The sequence below is a fragment of the Diplotaxodon limnothrissa genome, linkage group LG2 (assembly GCF_057381915.1).
Source record: "Diplotaxodon limnothrissa isolate DT_005_m linkage group LG2, D_limnothrissa_male_GT1.1, whole genome shotgun sequence".
NCBI lineage: Eukaryota > Metazoa > Chordata > Actinopteri > Cichliformes > Cichlidae > Diplotaxodon > Diplotaxodon limnothrissa.
Window position 1 is genome coordinate 13,368,954 of NC_140597.1, and position 17,310 is coordinate 13,386,263.

Below are 17,310 nucleotides of genomic sequence, written 5' to 3' on the forward strand. Positions count from 1 at the left end.
TGGCTGGTCTAAATGTCAGCAGTCGTGGAAATATATTCCAAACTCTCGAATGTCTCTTTAAGCTCCATTTCCATGTCAGCATAACACTTATCTAAGTAAGTAGAAAACGTTTTTCGATCATGCAGTGCTGCTTTTTTGCCACACGCAGGTATTTTGTTTAATATGCACCTAAAAGACGGAGACTCTACAGTACGCAGCGGTAGCATCTCTTCCACAACGTAGCCTGCAATCATTTTCTTAAGCTGACCTTCAGACACTTTCTGTGTTGCTGAAGTGAAATCAAGTTTCGTCTGCTTAGCAGGAGTTGCCGCGGTGTTATCCATGGATGATGAAGATGGCTCACTCAGAAGTCTTTGTCTGTGCTGCCGTGTCAGGTGCTTCAGCAGATTACTCGTGCTATTGACAGCGGACGATAATTTTTTCTCCCCAGGACATAGCTTACATATTACTGTAATGTTCTTGTCTGCTTGTTTTAGAAAAGTGAAGTGACAGGAATATTTCATAAAAACTAAGTAAGGTTCAAAATTGAGGAAGGAGAGTACAAACCACTCTTGGTCCAGTAGGTCTTTGGTCAAACAATGATTTTAATGAATACACGCGTGGGAAGACACTCTGTACGCAGACAGCCAGTAGTCCTCGACTTAATCAAAGCATGAACAGATATTTTATAGCATCAGGGTTTGATTTACTGACGCCCCTTCATGCGTCACAGATACATTTTATACATAGATCAGACTTTTAACCCAGAAGATCATCTTCTATTTTCATGGCTAGCCCTTCCTGTCTACCTTTCAGTTCTTGTCTTGTTCCTCTTTCTTGCCGAGACAACAAGGAACGGTTCCTCTTTTACCGAGACACTTTTGCAGTTACAACCAGACATGAGTAATCTCTCCTCTAAATAAATTTAACTCTATGTGTGTGTGTGTCACGACCTCACATGCTCTTTCTCAATTCACCTGTTGCACTTCTGACCTTTTACCAGACCAGAAGCTCACTGAGACTATGTGTATGTCTTCTACTAAATAAATGTTTTAACCAAGAACCTCTACTAAAACCTTAATATAAAATGATCTGATATATAAGTGTTTTGTAAGCATGTATTGCAATTCCTTCTATGTTCTAGTTTTCCCTCAGCATGGATCATCTAGACACTCTCACTAGATGAAGCTTAAGACCTTTAAAGAACCTGAACATCAACTCAAATAAGCACAGATATGCAATATGTATAAAATAGTTATAACTGCACCTGGAATACAAAGTTAATTTAATACCTGTGTGTATAAAACCTTAAAGCCTTCTTAAAGCTATCTGTTACATTGTTAAAGCCTCGTCTTAGCCTGCGGCTCAAAATAACTATCTGCTTTCACTTCTGCATACAACTTCCTGTCAGCCTGCAACTCAGTCTTTCTGAAAGAGACACTGTTTAACCCCTGAATGCAATATAAACTCCAGATTATATTATTAATGCAATGGTAATGATGACAATTATTTAGTATTTTGTACACCTCACACAGAATCATTCAAATCGAGTACTCACAGCATTCACATCACAACCTTCAACTTTCACTTTCAATCCTGCAAGACGCAGAGATGGACATCTCCTTCACCTAACATAAAACTAAATTACCATATCAACATACAATTACTGAAATTCAAACTCAAATACACCGTCTGTTTTAATAAAGTCAAAGAGTAAACAGGTGTACCAAGTGTATGTACTTATGTGTTTTAAACTGAAAGAAAAAGAAACTCAAACTCTTATAACATCACTCATGCCTCTCTCAAATTAAAAACACTTTCAAACTTTAAAACCTCCTACTTTACATCACCAAAGAAATACCTCTCACACCTTTATTCATCATGTCAAAGCTTTCTCCATTTTGCACAGCCTGCCACATGTTTAACAAAAAATCGCTGCCCGAGAAGGCTCCCACATATCAAGGTGGTCGTTCTCACAAATTTCCAGCAGACCCTCAAATAAACAAAAACAACGACCCAGACAGGCTTCCAGTTCAGCCTCCTCAATTTCTATGCACACCGAAAACTCATGGGGAGATTCTTCTGTCTCCCCATGTCCTACACAATTCACCTCCAAATGATCCCCTACAATTGAAATTTCAGTGTGGAATGACGCAGAGATTAACATTCCCTTATTTACTATATGTAACCTGAATTTTTCTCTCTCTTATCAAATAACAAAGGTTATCTTTAAAATTTGTTATTGAACTACTAATTAAGTTGCTTTTTATGGTATCAATGGTAAACTACCCCTAAAAAGTCCACTTCATTGCGTGTTCATTGAGATACTTCTATTAAGGCTATTTAACAAGTTCAATTTACACATATTCATTAATCTGTCACGCTTATTAGTGGCTCATGGTTACTTAAAACCTATGTCTGACTTGACCACAGAGTTAGAGTATCATTCAATCCTCTCAGGATGACCACTCCACTTACTCTGCATCCAGTCAGCTCATAAATTAACAACACTTGCAGACTGTAACCCTTTTATTTTTTGTTTATGCCTTCAAATCCACCTTAAATCTTCTTACCTAAACGTTGGTTTTAAACACAAACAATTCTTATATTCTATTTTGACGCTGTCACCATTCATATATTTACAATGTTATTATTTACTAAGCCAGCATTTTAATCGCAGACATTTATCCACATTTGCAAACAATAGTTATAGAGCTGAATAATCACACAAAACCGAAAGCATAGTCCTCTCATGCGCTCTGCATCAGTTGCCTCATTTGCATGCACACACACTCTCCATCTAAAAATGGCAGCAGGCAGTCAGTGCATTACTGACTCGACACACAGAGATCTCTCACACCAAATTTTCTTATTCTATATTACAACGACGTCTTATATTTACAACTGCACAGATTTTATGCCTTTTAACACCTACCGAATTTCGAAAAATTTAAGTTAACGGTCTAACCGATAAAAGTCCAACTTTTTTGTAATCAATTAACCAGTATCTGTCCAACAGTTTCTGGCCTCATCTCTAAAGTCCCTAACTCAATTTAAAAGTGTCCAACACCCAAGGTCCAACCTTTGCTGCCCAAAAAAGCGCAGACTACCGTTCCAAACGGTAGAGTGGTCCAACCACTAGTTATTCTGGAGTGCCCCAAGCTCCACAGTGACCAACTGACTATCCCTCTTCGAGGACAATGCCTAAGCGTCCCTGGCATTGGCAAGCGTTACCTCTGAGCACTGCGCTTCCTAGAACCCCCTCGGTTCCGTTCTAAAATAATTTATAATACTTTGGAACAACAGTAAAACACCCAACAAAGTGTAAGACTGAAGCAGGTCCAACCTTATAACCAAAAAATAAGCAAATTCCCTAACATACTAAAAACATTGAGCAGTCCAACTGCTTTTCCTTTTAGCGGTCCAACCGCATTCAATCATTACCAGCAGTCCAACTGCTTTTAAATCCTCAGTACTGTCATGAGATTCTCATCAAAATCAAAACAGACATCCACCAGTAACTTCAGTGAGTAGACTTAAATTTTATCATATCCAATTTGGCACACTTTGGAAATAATTCAACAGGTAGTGCCTTACCTTTTGGATAAGCCGGCTTATGCCCACTCACTTCGACCACTGGAATTCATGTCTGCCCGTCAGACCACCTCAGAGACCACCAAATTTCTCCATCTAAACCTCCAATTCTCCCTCCTCAACCACCGGACGAAGCCCCCAAATTCTGATTTCCTACCTTAAATAGCAGCATTCCTTGTCCTCAGCCAGAAGGTAGGGCTCCACTTGCCACTTACCCCCTCTGCCTCAGCCCAGCGGCCTTACCCGTCAGGTCCCGTCTTCTTACTGAAGCCGAGTAATCGTGACTGTGCCTGCCTTAGGTTGTCCCAGGGTTTCGAGGTGGGATCTTACCCGTCATGGGCTATCCAGCCTTCCATACTCGCCTGATACGGGGCCCAAGTGGGCAGGGGAGGGAACACACTGGCTCTGGAAATTAAAGGAGTGTAAGCTGCTTCCTTCATTGCATCTTATATTAAACTATCTCACTTCTGACTCCTTCCTAGAATAATTTCACATATGACACTTTGTGTATGTGTGTTTTCTATTCATTAATGTAATTGTCAGTTATTTTCTCTCTTCATTTTACCTTCTTTTGTTTGTTTGTGACGTTCTACTTTAGTTCTACTAAACCTTGATGTAAAAACAATAGCGTTGCACGACTAGCATCAAACGAGCATCAAGATGCAGCTTTTCTTACGTGGCCAGAACACTCACACCCTTGAGGTGACTGGAGAGGAGACTGTCGGCCAGATCAAGGCTCATGTCCAGGCTCTGGAAGGTCTCCTGGTTGAGGATCAGGTGCTGCTGCTTGCTGGGTGCCCTCTGGAGAATGATGCCTCTCTGGTGTCTTGCGGTGTCTCCGAGCACTGCACCCTGGAGGTAGCTGGCAGACTTCTGGGAGGTAAGGTTCACGGCTCTCTGGCCCGTGCCGGAAAAGTGCAGGGACAGACTCCCAAAGTTGATAAGCAGGGCTTAAAGAGTTCTAAAGGGATGAGTAACGTTGAAGAGTATACATAAATACAAGTCAATAAGTTAAGAAGATAATTAGGATCAGGCTTTTGATTAAAGAGTCCCAGATAGGATAGGTTAGGGAGGTGCAGGAAAAGGTGTTTTGTTTCCTTTACAGAAGATCTCGGCGACCACAGGAGGGGCGAGGATCCTGGAGATCTCGAGGTCCGAGACCACCAGAGAGGGTCTGAGCGAGGACACAATGTATTGCGACCTCTGGTGTTCCAGAGGTCGTGAGAGGGAGTGTGGAGCAGGGAAATTATTTTACTGCTATTGTTAAATAATTGTCATCATTACCATTGCATTAATAATATAATCTGGAGTTTATATTGCATTCAGGGGTTAAACAGTGTCTCTTTCAGAAAGACTGAGTTGCAGGCTGACAGGAAGTTGTATGCAGAAGTGAAAGCAGATAGTTATTTTGAGCCGCAGGCTAAGACGAGGCTTTAACAATGTAACAGATAGCTTTAAGAAGGCTTTAAGGTTTTATACACACAGGTATTAAATTAACTTTGTATTCCAGGTGCAGTTATAACTATTTTATACATATTGCATATCTGTGCTTATTTGAGTTGATGTTCAGGTTCTTTAAAGGTCTTAAGCTTCATCTAGTGAGAGTGTCTAGATGATCCATGCTGAGGGAAAACTAGAACATAGAAGGAATTGCAATACATGCTTACAAAACACTTATATATCAGATCATTTTATATTAAGGTTTTAGTAGAGGTTCTTGGTTAAAACATTTATTTAGTAGAAGACATACACATAGTCTCAGTGAGCTTCTGGTCTGGTAAAAGGTCAGAAGTGCAACAGGTGAATTGAGAAAGAGCATGTGAGGTCGTGACACACACACACATAGAGTTAAATTTATTTAGAGGAGAGATTACTCATGTCTGGTTGTAACTGCAAAAGTGTCTCGGTAAAAGAGGAACCGTTCCTTGTTGTCTCGGCAAGAAAGAGGAACAAGACAAGAACTGAAAGGTAGACAGGAAGGGCTAGCCATGAAAATAGAAGATGATCTTCTGGGTTAAAAGTCTGATCTATGTATAAAATGTATCTGTGACGCATGAAGGGGCGTCAGTAAATCAAACCCTGATGCTATAAAATATCTGTTCATGCTTTGATTAAGTCGAGGACTACTGGCTGTCTGCGTACAGAGTGTCTTCCCACGCGTGTATTCATTAAAATCATTGTTTGACCAAAGACCTACTGGACCAAGAGTGGTTTGTACTCTCCTTCCTCAATTTTGAACCTTAACCTTACCCGTCATGGGCTATCCAGCCTTCCATACTCGCCTGATACGGGGCCCAAGTGGGCAGGGGAGGGAACACACTGGCTCTGGAAATTAAAGGAGTGTAAGCTGCTTCCTTCATTGCATCTTATATTAAACTATCTCTGCATTAAACTCCATGAGCTTGTCTTGTCTTTATAAGGTTAATGCATTTTCTGTTTGTGTACGTGAATTTGCATATGGTGCTTTTGCAGTGTGTCAGACTCCTTCATAATTTTGCCTTTAAACAGTCAATTTTCTCTGGTAAAAGCAAATTGTTTGTCCACATTAATTCATCCTCACTCACATTCAGTCACACATTCACTCACATGCAGTCACACCATGTATTTGCTGATAGTGGAGCTTCCCGCACGATCAGATACTCCACCCTCAGCAAAATGAGCTCAGTCATTTTTTTATTTTCCATAGGAAAATATTTCTTTATGCTTTTGGACTGGATTAACTCGCATAAAATCCTTTTTACAGGGACTTACGACCTGAATTGTCCCCAGGTAGCTTTCTCCTCAGCCAATTGAAATCTGGAAAGCCCCCTTTATCTTGATACATTTCATGTGTCAAGATACTATACAAAACTTAAAAATGCTCAGTTTTTACTTAGTAACGCGTTACACCCAACACTGCGCATGACTAACGATCATGTTGTTTCATCTGGTCACGCAGCTCTCAGTTTTTGTAACCTGGAATGTTGTGCCACTGCAGCTAGGTGGAAGACACAAGTGTATGGTCATGTTGGTTTTTGCCATTATTATATTGTGCTATCAGTACAGAAGCTCAGATATTTGCTGCAACAGTTTGAAAACTTTACAAGAAAAAATCTAAAGACTGGACTTCTTCTCCTTCATTGCCAGCGCTGATGTGCTTTGTGTGAGTGGTGACACCTATAATTCAGGAGAGTACTGCAGCAGATATTAATATTGCTGTGATTGGCATTGAGCTGTGTAAAAAGATCACAAAGGCAGGCAGGATGTCTTCTCCTACAAGAACATTTCCAGTCTGGGTTTCACTGTGATTGTTTACAGAAGTCATGACTTCATTGTCTACTTATCTCAATATGTTTCTGAATCATTGAAGTTTTACGTCATGGCAGCTCTCTTATTTGACTTGTTTTCTTTTTGTTTGATCACAGGTGAAGCATTATGTTCTTGAGATGTTCAGGATCTTATAAACCCATTTACTCTAGTTTCCACGTGTTAATAGGCTCATCCTATCCCCATACATTTGTCTCAACATATCAAGTGCTATTTAAGGAGGATCATCTCAATTATCCCATTAATCTTCAAACTGCAGCTGCAATTTATCCTATTTCAAGATATCAAGTCCTCTTTTGTGATTGTAATTACATCTGTTAAATATTTTGAGAAACAGAGCAATAAAGAAATTACACCCTATTTATTAATTGCTCTGGTTGAAAGAAAAGAGAATTTTATATGCTACTGACTAGCTTTGATTCAATTAATGGTGCGTGGCTGTAATGTTTGCTAACATTCTTAGATCAAAATATTCTTTGACATCTTGATCTGCTGTTGGAACTATGTTACAGACAAGTATTACTAACACTCACTTACTAAGCTTTAATGAGCATGCAGCAGTGCAGCTACTTGTGTAAATATTCAGTGCTGTGAAGAGAAGCATTACTTATAGTCAGTAGGAGCTAAAATAGATACTGGTTTCCTTGAAGTTATGGAACACCAGGAAATGAATGTAGGCCCAAAAAACGAAGAAATTCCTTGAAATTCTCACAGACTGTGTCCGTCTGGGTTGGTATGCGTGTTTGATTTAAACGTGTCAGTTATCACCCAAACATCTTTCGTGTTTATCTGAAGTCTAAAGATGAAAGATTTCATATCTAAGGAAACTTTTCTCTACAAACAAACTCTGACTGCAGTAAACTCTGATGCTCCACTGCTGGTGAACATCTACCTGGTGCTGCCTTCTGAACTCCAAACAAGTGTCAGAGCACGCCTATGTGTCGTCCTCCCTCACCCTGATTTCCCCCGGCGAGGCAGTCAGCCTATTTGGAGTCTCAGGTCGCTGCTCTGGCCTTTCAGCACCAGACCCTCGCTGGGTAAGAAGCGGGTCCCTGCGGCTGTCAGCCTGCCCTCAAAGGAGCCACCGGTGACCACGGCAAAGCCCACTCGGACTAATGAGTTCCCTGGGTACAAGCAGCCAGCAGGATGGTGCTCAGGCTGCAGCTCGCTGACTCAGTCCTGTCCTGTCTGTAATGTGCTGTAAGCTCCTCTTTAACATGATGCAACTGCTGTGCTCTGCAGGCACACAACACTGAAGTAGATTTTAGTCATTGCGATGCCTTGAAACACAAACAAGCAAGGGATTCATCTTCAGTGTGACCTCTGCCTTTCTCATTTTATATCGTATAAAGAACATTTCTTTCTGAACATTTCTTGGAATACTTTACCCTGTGATGCACCGACAAGCCTGAAGGACGATGTCCATGAGAGAATCTCAGGCTGCACATTTGTCAACACACACACACTGACTGTCATCCACCAGCTTATTAACTGTACAGCTTCAAGAACTTACATCTAACCAGTGTGCTAGTTTAGGTGGCCATTGTTACCTTTTGAGAAAGCTGGCTGCTGCTACATATACCTTCATAGCTTCCTTGCACACATGACAATAATATCAAAATTTACCTAAAACATGTAAATCTAAAGCTCAAACCAATGATAAAAAACTTTATTCTAGTTACATTGAAATGTCATCAAATGTTGGTATGGCAGCCGGACACGTTTTATAATTATCAATACAGCAGTGCAGAAAAAAACAGAGCATCCGCTAAGTGCTAAAATGTGGTTCAGGTATTCTCTTTTTCTCTTAGGTTTCATGGCACATGGCTCCCAACATTTTGTCCATATTATACTCAATGTATTTTGAGACGTGGTCTGACTCACTCAGTGAGCAAAGTTACCCTCATTAAATCCATAAGTGCGAGTTTATTGTCTGCATTTAACCTGTCTGAAGTATACAAATCAGTTAGAAGGCAGAGAAGTGTACCGAGGGCATTGTGCCAGCTAGCCTCTCCATCATTAGCATTGGTGAGTGGGCATATTTTAACCCAAGCCGTGACCCTTACCTAAACCTAATACAAGTTTTATAAAGCCTTCAGGAAGAAAGTCCTAAAGGGAAACTTCTCGCGCTTTACTGGTGCCCAGTGTTTTGATTTAATTTCCTTCTGCTTTATGCTTACAGTAGCACCAGCATGTGTGTTTTTCCTGATCCAGACACAGATCACAGCTGTGACACAATGCTGGAGCTAAAGGGCTTCACCTTTAAAATTAAGTCCTTAGTACAAGGCTCGTTTAAGTGGGGTCATTTTTTCTTCTTTTATTATTTTTTCCAATGAATAGATCATTTCCACAATTGAGAAGCTTGGATAAATTAATTGTTATTTTATTAAGAGACTATTGTTTTATTTTAAAGGTCTTTTAATGCACAGCATGGTTTATTTTAAAAGAAACAATCAAATGTTTATTTGTGCAAACATTTTTAATCAGGTGGTTTTTTGTTTTCTTTTGGAAGTTTTTTAAACTCAAACTAAAATCACTTCCCCAGGACAAACAGTCTCTGGAGGAGCTGGTTGGTGTTTAGTTCAGAAAAACAGGTGAAACTTCAGAAAGTTGGATGGATGTCTGACCCCTGGGAGCAAACTGCAGCAGATCTTTCTGTTCAACACATCTCTTAATGTTGACCTTTTCAAAAAAGCCCATTCCCATGGTGGGTTCCTGACAAATGTCAGTCTGTGACACGAAATGACAACTTTTCTTGCTTACACCTTGCATTTCAACTCCTGGGGCAGTTTTTTTCCCCATCTTCTGCTCCATGGCCGTACATGTTTTCAAAATGGAGATGGACAGCAGCAGGGGTGGGTGGAATCAACATGAAGGTCAGCACCTCACCTCTGGCTCCCAGCAAACGGTGTCAAGGAGATGATGTGGCCACAACTGTGTCATTAATTCCCATGAAAATCACAGGTTGGCAGGGAGGCTGACATCTCTGCCTCCCTCACCCCCCACACCCCACCCACAGACAATTACAGGTCACCCAGGCTCAACGCCATGTTGCTGTTGTCTGCGGAAATTGCAAGCTGTTGCTTAAGAGCCCGAGAGAGTGACTTTAATTAAAGGCTGCAGTGACCGACTGCTGCTGGCAATCAGCAGACGCCTGCTCTACCTGCTGGCTTGTCTGTCTACTATTTCCCCCTCTCTCCTGTCCCCGAGGCACCTATCCACTTCTGATCTCAGCTCTGCGTCTGCTCTTATAACCGGGCCTATTTTAAGTTTCCGCTAAAAGTTAGCAACTGCTAAAGCTGTCAGCTTCAGCCAGTCAGTTCGTCTGGTTCCCACTGGAAGATATGTGCATTGGGTATTCAGCCTACTCTCACTCCCAGCTCATCACATTTGGACCTTTATTCAAAACCCTGGAGATTTTTTAATGCAAACCGTGATATTTTACTAAAGCTAACCAAGATGCTTGGGTTTCTAAATTTAACCAGCTAGTTTTAGTGTCTGAATGTAACTAGACACCAGCTTCTGTGTGCGTCACGACACAGATGCCAAAGAAAACTCTTTTTGTGTATCTATGAGATGAAGGGGTGTTGTCAAAGATTATGTACTCGATGACTTGGGATTGAGAACAGGTTGGATACCGATTTAAAATAAATACTGGTATATGAAAAAACACAAGTCAAGTAGCTGAATGAAGGACTTTATAAAATTAAAGAGTATTGTCCTCTGTAAAGATGTGCTAGAGAACGTTGCATTTGTATACTTTGTGTCGGGCATTAAATCTTGAAGGATAACAGATAACACAACAATTTGTGTTAAGTTTGTAAATCCGTTCCATACAAGTGGAACCTTTGGAATGACTGTAAGCTCAGGATGTTTGTGAACTCAATGGGGGTCATGATCTTGGGACCAAATTTTAAACTAAATTAACCTGTAACACAGCCAGGTGATGCTGTTTCACTCAGGATACTATAATTTTGTATCTTAAGCTTCATCGGTCTACAAAGTTACTGACTGCAGAATCTCATATTTGGACTCATAAACACTGGTCGTTCACATATATGGTTAACAGCTTGAGAACATGCACACTGAGTTTGGATCTTTTTATTGTATACTTGACCGTGCACATAGCAGTCTTCTTAAAGAAAAGCTCTATCTTGAAACTAAAATGTTTGAGATGACCTATGAGTCAGTCATGTTGCCCTGGGCGCTGGTTCTCGCTAATGCCAATGTACCCAAACTGGAGCAAATGCTTCCAGACAGGTTCCAACAACCGGTGGACAGATTTCACTCAGAAGCCTGGACGTTGTTACGGCATCGTGCTAATATGTCCATCATGTCATAGTCATCGTATCCAAGTAAATTTGGGGGTGTTCACATACTTTGGGTCAGGTAGTGTACGTTGCTTTGGATGAAAACACCAGATGTCCCTTCAGGCACTGGTAGATTTTCAGTTTTAGTTAACAGTAATAACTTTGGTCAATACGTCCCTGTGTTTTTTGTCTGTCTATTTTTACCTGCTGCCTCTGTTATTTTGTCTTTCCAGTACTTCAGTCTTTCTCCATGTTCTTTTTAGCCACAGCTCTCATTTTCTCCCCCTCACTCTCCATCTGTGTGTTGGATTGATTGTACCTTGGGTTACATATTCTGTCCACATTTCTGCTCTCTGCCGCTCACCTCTCCTTCACATTCGTCTCTGGAGTGCCGGCCGACCGTGGGCTATTACTGTCTCATTAAAGGAAGGCTGGGGAGAAGCAGGCCTGATAAATCAATCAAACTTCCCCTCGCTGTGCCAGAGGGGAGATGGATCGAAATGGATTTTGCCCCAGTGAGAGAATATCCCAGGGTGCACCTCTTCCAAATGGTGTCAGAGGATGTATATGCTGAGGCAGCACGCTGACTCCAACAATAGCCGAGCTTCTATTTTCATACATTTAGGGGGATTACTGTGGCAGCAGAGGGACAGGCTGTGCTTTCATTATGTCTTATCACACATCCTCAACATGCGTCGTAGTCGTAATAAGACAGAAATACCTGCTGTCATTTGAAGGGAGTTGGCCAATGGCTCTTCAGGATATTTAAACTTGTCTTACTGTTCTTGTCTATTTAAGTGATAAGAATACGGATGTAAGGGATAGTGTGGGTTTCCAGTTTCAGACTCGGAAATGTATTAAAAGCTGATAAAATCCTGTAAGTCGGTAAAACTCAAACTTTGATCTCATGTTAAATCTAACCAGTTAATTTTTATTGCTAATAACTGAGCTGCTACCATCACATTGTGAAATCATGTACGAATAGGTATTTTATTTCACTGCTTATCTGTGTCTCTACAAGCCAACAGGTAGAGACGATAGAGACAACCCAACTGTTTAACATGGTCAAAGTTACAGTGTTTAAAGTCTCACCATTAAATGTCAGTAAATTGTATTTTGTATTGAATCTTTATTTTAAACATGTTAAAGCAGTTTAACAACAAAAAAAGAGAAAAAAGAGACAAACAAAACACAACACCCCCTTTTCTTCCTCTTTATGGCCTGTCCATCAGAAATTCTTCTTTACAACTTTTTACATGGATTTCTTTTATAACCCCAGTAACACGTCAAAAGATATACAAATCTACAGATATAATTATTATTTATCCAGGTAAAAAATCTCATTGAGATTAAAAATCTCATTTCCAAGAGAGACCTGGCATCATAGCAACAAAAGTCACATACCACATAGGTATATAACATTTAAAACAAATACAATATCCCATACAAACATGTGTAAAATATACAATAACAGATCAAATTAAGAGTACATTAAAAACAATCACAATAAACATACTTGTGCATCCCTACTGTGAAAATAGTGGGTGAGAACACCCAATCAGAGCCCGACCTCCTCCCTGTACTTTGCAAAAAACATATTTTTGAACTGCTTTTTAAACTGAGTCATGCAGGGACATTAACTGGCTTTCTGTAAAGAGTGCAGGCTGTCAGTCTGCTGTTTATCCCATGTCTACCTGCGCTAGAAGAGGCTGTAAATGCATCCGGTCTCCAGCCACATGCATAAAACACCAATTGGTGGAACAGTGATGTCCATCTCAGCCTGGATCAACATTAATGGCTTCCACAAACCAGTGCCCATCATTTATATTTGTAGATTTGGATGTGTTAGCTCATTGTGCTCTAATAAGCAAACATGGATGACTTATTACTAAATAATTCAAACTTATTAAAAATGCTGAAATTTAAAACTTTAGTTTTTACATTTGGGAAGCAGTATTGTTAACTCTTGTGCTCCAACCCTGCTGTTCATGGAACACATGTCTGTCTGTATAGCCCTAAGAGAGCACTAAGATCATCGGGATTGCCGTTGTCGCACCCAAATTGTGGCGTAATCTTCCTCTTGACATTCACTCATCTGATTCTATTCAATCTTTTAAATCACATCTAAAAACGTACTTGTTTAACCTAGCAAACGAGGCTAATTAGGGTGATTTTCATCCGGCTCTGCATTTACATTATACAATTATTTTATATTTGTAATTTATATCATTTATTTTTTTTATATTGTGATTTTATTAGTGGAAAGTACTTTGGTGTACTTTGGTCTTTATATGTGTTATACAAATAAATTTGATTTGATTTGATTTGACATGTCAAGATATTTGAACACTGAACAAAATGGTGGCTCAAATAAACACACACACACACAACCCCACTTTGTGTTTCCGTGTGTATTTTATCTGAGCTGCCTGCTGGCTCCAACCTTCTTTAATTTCATTATGGTTCCTCCTACCTGTGCAGTAAAAACAAGTTAGATTTACACGCAGATCTTAATAAGGCCAAATGTGTCTTTGACCTCTGGAGAGAGCTTGTCTGATCTAATTAGAATCCATCCTCAATGTGTCTTGGATGAGTTTATATCAGTGCGGTATACAATTACCATCCTATTAACAGGATGGATTGATTGAGTTTTCTTTTTTACTTGTTTGCTTCAAGAACAGGTTTCATGTGAGTCATTTTATCTGTATCATATGTTCTTGTTTAGAAGGTGAATAACTGAAAATTCAAAAGTCTAAACACAGTCAGGAGCGCTTTTTCAACCTTTGAACCCCCAACTTTGTTTTGGGTTCTCTCTGGGTTCTCCAGATTCCTCCCACAGTCCAAAGTTATGCATGTTAGACTAATTGGTGATTCTAAAATGTCTGTATGTGTGAAGTGATCATGAGTGCTTGTCTGTCTCTCTTTGATAGAATAGGCTCCAGCACCCCATAGAAGAAAATGAATGTACGACGTTCCAAAAATGCCCACAAAAGGTGCAAACCAAGGCAAAATGACCACAACCAACAACAACATGCAAGAGCAATCCCAAAATGGCTACATACAGCTAAGACATGATTTCTACTCTAAATGACTTTTAATAGCTCGTATAAAACAAAGAATAAGAGCAGAAACATTTCATTGTTCCACCAGCTGAGCCTGCAACCTCGTGATGCTGCGCTGACGGTCCAGTCAAACCAGAATGGTGCGCTGATTTTAATTTTTAGTTTTTTTCAGGTGAAGTGTTTTTGCTGTGAAGGTTTCCCATAACATCTCGTGAATTGATGTGACAGGCTGCTGCAGAGATGAGCGGCTCCTGTCAAACTGCAAATGAGAAAAAGTAAACAGGTGAAATATGACAACAAAGCAACAGCATACATGTCATCCTCCGCTGATGAAGTCCCCGCCAGAGCCAATCAGGAACAAGCACATCTCTTCCATCTGAACCCCAAATGGAGTTTCCTCTTTCAGTCAAAAACCATTTTAAATGCTCAGCATCAGATGTGAAGAACACTATCTTTACAGTACACAAAAAGCAGAAGAGGCGCTGCGGCACCTGCAGGATGCCAGTTACTCGTATTATTCCCATTCAGCAGCCACCAGTATGAACTCTCTTTAATGTTAATTGTGAAGAAGAGCAAACTGCATCATGTTGAGGTGAGGAAGAGTGCAACATCTCATTTCCACGTTCTTTCTTGCTAATCAGATTAGAAGACATAAACCATGCACACACTGTTACAGATAAAGGGGAATGAAAATACAGAGGAAAGGAAATGTTGCACTTTAGTTTTAATTTGCAGCTTTATTTAATTTATTTATTTATTTTTATTTGAGTTTCCCATGCAGGGAAAGGCATCTCAGGCATTTCTAAAATATCAAGATGAAGCTGTTTCACTCAAAATGTTGTGGTGTGATCCAGCTGATTGGAAAGTTGGATTTTTATGTTGTTAAAATGTGTTGATTTCATGTGTTTTTTCTAAATGATCTTAACATGTGTGTAAAAAAAAATGCCCTGAAAGCATCAAACAGATTTACAAATAAATCTATCAATTTAAAACTATTTGAAAGGTGGTCAATCAGTTATTGTTATTAGTTTATCAGTTGCAAAAAACTGGATCAGGCTGTTTATCCACTGCCTATCCCCTTATAATCATTCAATTATATAAGAGTAATGTCAAGGTTGGTGCTATTTTCAGGCACTAACACAAAGAAAGAAAGAAACTATCATTTGCTGGCATAGGTTTTCTTTCTTTTTGCAGTGTATGATGTAATGTAAAGAATAAAGTCAAGAAGCTGAGAATAAAGAGATGTGTCGATGTGGAACGAGTCAGCTCTTCGAGTCAATTCTTTGTACCAAATAAAAACAGCTGACTCCGGTCAACAAGAGCTGAATCTTCAGCCGCTCCTCTTTGATGATCACATCATGCTGCCAATCATGTGCAAAGATAGACAGAGAGACAGGATCTGGATGCAAGTACATGCTCATCAAGAGAAAGTGAAGAAGTGAGCCAAAACAAAAAACAAAGCCACAAAGACATGTACGAACCAAGAGCTTGCTTCAGCTGATCCACTGATCTGGAAACTGTTTTGAACCAAGTAATTCTGCTGAAGCATCCACTGTTTTGCCAAAAACTGCAGACGCACCACAGCTTTATAAAAATCAAAGAAAAGAAGACATGTACAAATGACACTAGCCAAACAAATAAGAGTTGATAAGGAGCTGGCTAAGATGACAGCCAGTGACGTTCACCTATTTTCTACTTTGGACGACAGAATATTTCTAACTTTTTTCCAGGCCTTAAACCTGAAGTATATTCTCCCCAGTAAGAGTAAATCAAAACATTCATATTTGCTAAATTAGTCCAAAATAGTAGGCACCGAGTCATACTATGTGCAGATCTGTTAGTGAGCCGACTCTTCTAAGGGAGCCAAGAGAGCTGAATCTTTGACAAGAGCCGCACTTCCCATCAGTACTGACAACAAAGGATAAGTGGAGAAGGTCATCTCCAAAAGCTGATTTTAATCTTGTGATGTCTTCATTACATTTTGGCTTTAATCTGAACATTTTACTCATAAAATTCAAACTGTCACAGCCCTAATGCTGCTTTGTAGTAATGCGTATGTGACATGATCGTGAGTGTAATGTTGAACTGACATGTTAAACATGTTTACATGATGGCAAAATCTTGTTTCACTTATTTCCAACTGCAGTTACATTTGTGAAAGTTTTGGGATTCATGTGTTTGGTTTTCTGATAAGAACAAAAATATGAAGAAAGCATCTTGTGCTGCAAATTGCACCAAATGTGGTAAAGCAGCACAAAACAAATAATCATTTCATGCAAATGAAGCTCTGGCTCAACCCCTCACATTCTGTAAGCTGTGGACTGTATACATGTTTTCACTTTTAAAGGAAGTGTTGCTAACGCTGAAATCAGTGTGTGTGTGTGTGTGTGTGGCTGATCAGGGGCAGGAGTAGCTCAGCTAGCCTTAGAGGCCTTAATTAGCCAGCACGACTCCTACAGCTCGCCATCACATTGCAATCGATTCACACACACATGCACACATGCGTGTGCACGCACACACACACGCACACACACACACATTTGCTCAGTTAATGACCTCTGGGACAAGGCTGCTGGTAGGAACTAACTGCTTTTGGATCGCTACAGCTGTGACATTAATACAGGGTACGTGTGTGTTATATTTGCAACGTGGGGCTAAAACAAAAGGAACATCCGCTCAAAGGCGGCGTTTCATTTTCCATCCAATTATTCTGTGTGAAGCAGAAAGCAGCCGGCGCTTTGTGGGAAACATTCTGCTGCAAAAACAGAGCCGTTAAGCTCTGAGCTTTGCCTCACTCACTGCTAATTCAAGAGAAGTTCTGTTGTCTCTAGTCCTTCTCAAACCCCAATTTGTCTTCTTTTTGTTCTTTACAGTACGACTGTTAAAATATGCTGATGAAAGGAGGCCGAGCGTTCACAGCGAAACAACAGTAAACCGGTGTTTTTATACCCAGAGGAAGCCAGGCTTCTTGTTAGGCTGCTTTTCTGCCTGACTTGACACTTTTGCCAGATCAAACGTCTCATCACAAAATGCAACCAAACAAAAGTGCTTACCCATAA